The sequence below is a fragment of the Heloderma suspectum genome, chromosome 12 (genome assembly GCF_057233095.1).
Source record: "Heloderma suspectum isolate Gila_16-S chromosome 12, 16-S_ref, whole genome shotgun sequence".
In the NCBI taxonomy this organism is placed as follows: Eukaryota; Metazoa; Chordata; class Lepidosauria; order Squamata; family Helodermatidae; genus Heloderma; species Heloderma suspectum.
This window is the reverse complement of record NC_139469.1, coordinates 19,278,603-19,285,579: the sequence shown is the minus strand read 5'-3', so window position 1 is coordinate 19,285,579 and position 6,977 is coordinate 19,278,603. Positions and strand designations below refer to the sequence as shown.

At 46.1% G+C, this 6,977-nt stretch overlaps 1 pseudogene across 1 annotated transcript; it reads left to right on the top strand.

Annotated features, from left to right (window-relative positions):
* Nucleotides 1-262: 262 nt before the first annotated feature.
* LOC146336647 (transmembrane protein 238 pseudogene) lies at nt 263-6,626 on the top strand (annotated as a pseudogene). Its single transcript, XR_014785562.1, has 2 exons — nt 263-884; nt 5,260-6,626. The product of XR_014785562.1 is annotated as a transmembrane protein 238 pseudogene (transcript).
* The last annotated feature ends 351 nt before the right edge of the window (nt 6,627-6,977 follow it).

Here is a 6,977-nt window from a genome sequence, read left to right as displayed (position 1 = left end):
GGGAGGCGTCCCGTCAGGCACAGGTGATACCATCTCCTCAAATACCTGCTAGGGAGGCGTCCCGTCAGGCACAGGTGATACCATCTCCTCAAATACCTGCTAGGGAGGCGTCCCGTCAGGCACAGGTGATACCATCTCCTCAAATACCTGCTAGGGAGGCGTCCCGTCAGGCACAGGTGATACCTCCTCCTCCTCCTCCTGAGGCGCAGGCATCACCGGGGGGGGGGGCGTGAGGAGGGGGGGGTTCTCGACTCCCTCCCTCCGCTCCTTCCCTGCTGCTGCCCATCCCGGCCGGGGCGGCCGCTGCGGGGAGCGGGGCGCCGCCTCAGGCGCGCGTCCTCCGGGCCTCAGGGGTTGAGGGGCGCGCCCTCCCCGCCAGCCGCCGCGGCGGTGCCGGGCGCCGGCTTCCCCCGCGCCGCCGCCGCCCTCGCCCCATGGACGCGCCCGCGGGCCCCGGCGGGCTGGGCCGGTGCCAGGGCTCGTTGTACCTGGCGCTGCTCTTCGACGCGGCGGGCCTGGCCGTCCTGCTGGCGGGCGTCTTCGTCGACGTCTCCTTCGCGGACTTGCTCATCTACGGCGGCGGCGTGGGCATCTTCCTCAGCCTGCTGTGGTGGGTCCTGTGGTACGTGGGCAACCTGGAGGTGCCGCCGGCCGAGCTGCAGGACGACGTGGGCCTCGGGCCGGCGCCCAAGGCGGCAGGCCCGCGCCGGGGGCTGTCGCGCCTCGTCCGCTCGCTCAGCCGCCGCTTCTCGGACACGCTCGCCGCCCTCCCGCGCCCGCCGTGCCCCGCGCGGCCCCGCGCCCAATTCGCCCGCTCGCCCGCGGCGGCGACGACGACCCCCGACGCGCTGGAGCCCGCCTGAAGGGCGCCGTCGGGGTGGGAGGTGGGTGCTGTCGCTGGAGGAAGCCTCCGCGGAGTTCATGGCGGGCTCATCGTGCTTTGTGGCTCTTCCCCTCGGCGGAGCTCAAACAGGCCCACGGGCCTCTCTCCTCGCCCCCCTCCTCTCTCTCGCTTTCACAACAGCCCTGTGGGGTGGGCTGTGTAACAGCTGAGAAAGAGAGGGTTTGTGTGGCGGGACAGGCCCGAGGGCGCCTCATGAGAGCTTCGTGGCAGAGTTGTGGATTTGGGGTAGTATCTACTTAGTATCTACTTAAGCTAGTCCCACTTAAAGTAGATCCATCGGCATGAATGGGACTTAGGTTAGCCACAACCAGCTGAAGCCCCATTCATTTCAGTGGGACTACTCTACGTAAGACTAACACTGGGCACTATCCCTGGTCGACTCAGGTAGGCTTGCAACACAAAGCCGCGCTACACACCACACCGGGCTCTCGAATTTCAAATCCGAATTCTCTCTGGCAGAGGAAAGGCCAGCTGCAGACAGATCCCACACTCACATTTGGCCTGCTGGGCAACAACCCTGTGAGGTAAGTTAGCTAATCCATTTAAGGCATAATCGTAGGCGAGTTTAGACAGGAAAAGTTCTACAGCTCCCAGACGGGGAAAGAAGAAATAACTTTTTTTCTGTCCAGACGTGCATAGGATTGCACCCTTAATAAATGTATTTAAAAAAAAACCATAACGTATTTCCAGGTCACCTTTCAGGATTCCTCCCAAGACGACAGACAGCAATAAAATCAAAACTGAAGTACTTTGGCCACATAATGAGAAGACAGGATACCCTGGAGAAGATGCTGATGCTAGGGAAAGTGGAAGGCAAAAGGGAGAGGGCCCGACCAAGAGCAAGATGGATGGATGATATTCTCGAGGTGACGGGCTCGACCTTGGGGGAGCTGGGGGTGGCGACGGCCGACAGGAATTTCTGGCGTGGGGTGGTCCATGAAGTCACGAAGAGTCAGAAGCGACAGAACGAATAAACAACAAAAAACATGTGGTAGTAAAAATGGCAAGCATTCCAAAAATCAAGCAACACCAGCATAAGACAAAAGGAAAGGAAAGTTTCCTCCTGTGCAAGCACCGAGTCATTGCTGACTCCTAGAGGGATGCTGCTTTCACTGCGTTTTCATGGCAGACTGTAGTGGGGTGGTTTGTCATTGCCTTCCCCAGTCGTGACCACCTTTCCCCCAGCAAGCTGGGTACTCATTTTACTGACCTCGGGAGGATTGAAGGCTGAGTCGACCTGAGCCAGCTACCCAGGAGGACCCAGCTTCCACTGGGATCGAACTCAAGACAAAACCTACAACAAAATTGCAGCTACAGACCAAAACAGTTTGATAAAATATAATCGGGGAAGGCCAGAGTAAACAAGTAAGTCTTCAAGGCCTCATAAAAACAAAATTTCTAGGCATTTTACTGTCTAAAACATACTATATTTTTAATAAACATAATGCAAATAAAATTGCAATAAAAACAATATAAAACTAATAAATGCCCCAAAGCACCTGATGAGTGCTTCACGGCTGACTGGGGATTTAAAGGTAGGTCTCCCTAGTCCTAATATGAAAACAGATCTCTTCGACATCTGTTTTCAGAGCTTTTTACAAATATAATGACTTTAAAGTACATTGGTGGAAACAATATGCAGTCAACTAGATGGTACCAGAGATCTCACCCCTATCTTTTCTAACTAAAACAAAAACAAGGAAAAGAGGATAATGAAATGGAGGGGGTGGGTTTGTGGTGGAGGAGAGAATAGGAAAGAAAAAAAGATGCAGTAGCTGCAGCAGAAAAAAGTTTGGGGCACAGAGGGAGCAAAGTATATTGGGGAGGGGGGTGAGTTTTGTCCCATACATTAAAATATATGTTAAGCCAAACGTTTCGGCTTCCACCCTCATCAGTAGCCATGCTGGGAGTTGTAGAACTTCTTTCTGTCTAAACATGCATAGGATTGTGCAGTAAATTAAAACAATAAAAATATTGTCATAATAAAACCACAATAAAAGCAGGCAGTTTAAAACAAGCAGCCAAGTTCAAAAACAGAGCAGCAATTTGAAGGCTAAAATTAAACGCTGAAATAAAAACATCTTCAGCTACCCCCTGAAGATTAATAGAGAAGGGTCCTGGCACATCTTTACATGGGAGGTTGTTTTACAATAATTTCACCACTGAAAAAGCTTGGTCTTGGATACATGCCTGTCTGACTCTCATAAAGATGGGACTGAGAGATTTACAAAGCAAGAATGAGGACTTGAGATCTCTTTAACTCTCTGAAGTAACGTCTGATCTATGCTGAGTGATCCTGAGCATGCTTGAGTATAAGGATTGCTTTGCAGAATCAAACCATGATTTGCCTACTCCAGCACTCTTTGCCAGGCCCCTGTAAGCAGTTGCAAACGGGTCCACTTACAGACCATGCTCTGCCTTATGTTATAAACCAACTGCATGTAGACCAAACTAGATGTCCCGATAGCATGGACTCCCCATGTGTGAGCTGCTGCTTACATGTAGGGGTTCCTCTTCAGATCTCTGTGCTCAATGCGCAAACATCAGGGACAGCCCCACTTCATGCTCTGTGTATGAACTCCTTTCACTCTAATGCATGAAGAGGACTATTGAGTTGGGGGTGGGGGTAGTGAGAGTAGCAGCAAATGGACAAGGCTCCCAAAGGGAGTCCAAAGTAGAAAGATTCATCCCTGCCCAAAGCAGAATTTAAAATGGTGCTGCCGTACTCCTTTTCATCCAACCAGCCAGAAGGCTGCAACAAGAAAGGCAAAACCTGTGTTTTGAAATGTTAATGCTTGTAGTTTAAGGTGGTACTCCTAATACTACTACTAAGCCTTATTCTAGTACTTGACTTTTATACATGACTTTACCTGCTTACTTTGACCACATGGCTATAGTACTTGGTGGAGTATCATACAATTCACGGAGATTACTCACCTATCTTTAAGATAAGTAATAATTCAAAGTCCACTATGAACATGAAATGAACTTCTCTGATTTATGATTTCTCTCAAGGTGTATTTTAAGTGAAGTGGGGTGGGTTTTCCCTCTTTCAGATACAAATTGCTTGATCTAAAAGGAAAAGGAATGCTCTTGTCACGTTTGCTTTCCAGTTCTAAGATAAATTCTTCTTATTTTGTCATCTCCTGTGCACCAGGAAGACCAGTAAATTTATCTCCATGTGTCAGATCATAAGACTTGGAACTCTTTGAGGCAGTGGTTCTAAGGGCAGTTATTCTGCGATCTTTAAACCACTGGATTTATTGATCTGGAATGTAGTACTATCAATACGCTGCTACATTCAGCAATGGTAGCCCTGAATTGATACTGGAGTTTCATATGGCTAGGGACTGAATGAGGGTTAATAAACTGAAACTGAATCTAGATTTTATTTATTTACTTAGATAAGGTTAAAATGTTAATGGCATACAGGGATAGGGGCATGCAGTTGAGAAGGTCTCCCTGTTCTAGGATGGTATTGTGCTTTCCTTGAAGGGTTAGGTTTGCTGTTTGGAAGTATTTCTTGAACTTGATGTGGATAACTTGGGTATGGCTTTTTACCAGCCTTGTTTGGAGGGCAGCGGCTGTGCCACCGTTATCCATTCCTTGGTAACATCTAGGGTCAGTGACATGCTCTTCACGAGACTACTTTTGAAAATAACTTGGAAACTGCTGTTGAAGGCAGAATGCACCTGCTTGGCTTTTAGTAAGTACAGGGCATAGCTTCCCCAACTGGCGCTAACTCCTGCCAGCACCAGCCAGCATGGCCATTGGTCAGGAATGTTGGAAGTTGTAGTTCAAGACATCTGGAAGCATCTAAATGGGAAAGCAAGTATCAGTGGTTTTTCAATTGCAGGAATGGCCACTGGCCATGCTGGATGGGGATGATGGGAGTTGCAGTCCAACACATCTACAACCCAAGAACAGGGTGTTCCTGGGTTATCAATTGCAAGTGGAAACCATGAGTGCCCAGGAGGCAGCGTGCTTGTTGCTTCGCTTGTCCCTGGCAATGTTCCACCCAGGAATTGCAGTGTGATGTGCAAACCGACCCTTTGAATGGGTTTGGACAGACATGCTGAAAGAGCAGTGACCATGGAAGGGTTGGCGTTCAAGAATACCTTCACTAAGTTTCAGTACTACGTGCTAAGATATACAAAAGTTAAGCGGAACAGTAATAATTTATAAAGAAATGCCGATAGTAATAACGTTGCTTTCCTGAATCGTATTTAATGTACCTTGAAGGCCATCTGGAGCATATTTGGCCGATTCCATAAAGATGATTTTCTAGGTGGGAAATAACTTTCTATTTTTTTAAAAAAAAGATGTTACTTTTAGTTATTTGTTTTTCTTTCCAGAATTTGTTGAAGGCTGGTACTACTAACTATGTGACTTATAATGGAAAAGAAATGTGAACATCATCTTAGTCATCTGATCCTGGGGAAATTCCAAAGAAATGACTGTTTTCTTCACTGAAAAATCTCTAACTCCCTGGAATCTGCACTGTGTAATGGAGCCACATCTCTGTTAAATACGTATGCTTTATATTTATGCTGGAAACTGAACTACTCACATCTTAAATGACATTAAAGGATTTATATTCAGTTATTCAGATTAAAAATAACTTCTGGATAACAGAATTTACATTTTAAAAAACTTCTCCATGGTGATACCCATGATGATCCTTAAAATGGGGGCATAAATCCTGCAAACAGTTAATATACACAAATGATTAAAGCTAAATGTGGAAGTATTCACAGGACTAAGATCTTGGCACCTTGAAGCCAAAGTCTAGAAGTCCTTAAAAGTGCCTTGAGTATATCGCAATATGCCTTATTTAGATGAATCTTCTTAAGATACTTGTGTGAAGGAATTTTACACATGACTGTTGAAGTTGAAACATGGTTGGCTCCAGGCTAATTTAGTTGAACTTGGATCCCATTGAAGTCAATTGGACTTAAGTTAATTAATGACCACCTTGTCCCATTGATTTCAATATGTTTAATGAACAGAGTTTGGATCCAACACAGTTTTGTGGATTTTTATATTGTATAACATCGTTTGCTGAACGTCCACTTTTTCAAGTACTCAGATTTCCTTCAACTTTTTTTTTAGCTTGGAATTAGAAATGTTGCAGCTTAGAGGAAGATAAAATGCACTTGATTCTATTACAGTGTGCAATAGGTGGAACTCTGTCATTGATTTTGGTCTACAGCTCCCATCTTCTCCAGCCAGCATGTAGTCTAACACGTTTGGAGGGCACCAGGTTGGGAGAGGCTGTTCTAGAAATACATGCTCTTCACTTTCTAAAGAATACTGGTATTATAAAGAGAAGTGAATGGCTTACTCCTCGTACCTACCTCACTAAATAAACTTTGCCAATGGGACTTAGCCCTGCCACTGGCACACCGATGGTTTATAAGACTCTTGATTTCCTCTTTGATTCCTCCTGAATGCTATGCTTTCGATTACATTGACTGAGGGAAGAAACTAACAAAGATTCTGGAGTGGTTGAAAAGAACCTCAGCCACTTCTTTGACTAATCTCAAGCTTAAAAGAGAGAATGGAAGCAATATATGTAAACACTGTATGTAAACATACAAACATTTTAAACAATTCATTTTAATTCTATGTATTTATCTTTTGCAACTGGCTTCAGTTGGTGGATCTTGAGTTTTTAGTAAAAAAACAAAAACAAAAACCCAAAATAAATCTTGCAAACTTGAGGTCTGCCCACCCTTGTAGTAGATTACAGCTCCTCAGTCCCCCCCCCCCCCATGTAGGGTTTGTTAAAAGCACGTATGGATCAAACCAAGTGAGAATGTTGCTGGATATAGTTGAAGTGGTTGAAAAACTTCTCACACATTGGCAGAGCAATCTGCTGCATGTTTATATGGAAGTAATTCCGTTGTGTTCAGTGGTGCTGACTCCCAAACAAGTGTGCACAGGATTGCAGCCTGGGTGTCCTGTAACTAGATGCTGGAAAGGAATTAATTGGTTTCATCTACTCCATGCACATGCAACTTTGCTATGCCAAAATACTTGCTTTTTTGAATCACTTTTCTCTATGAGAACC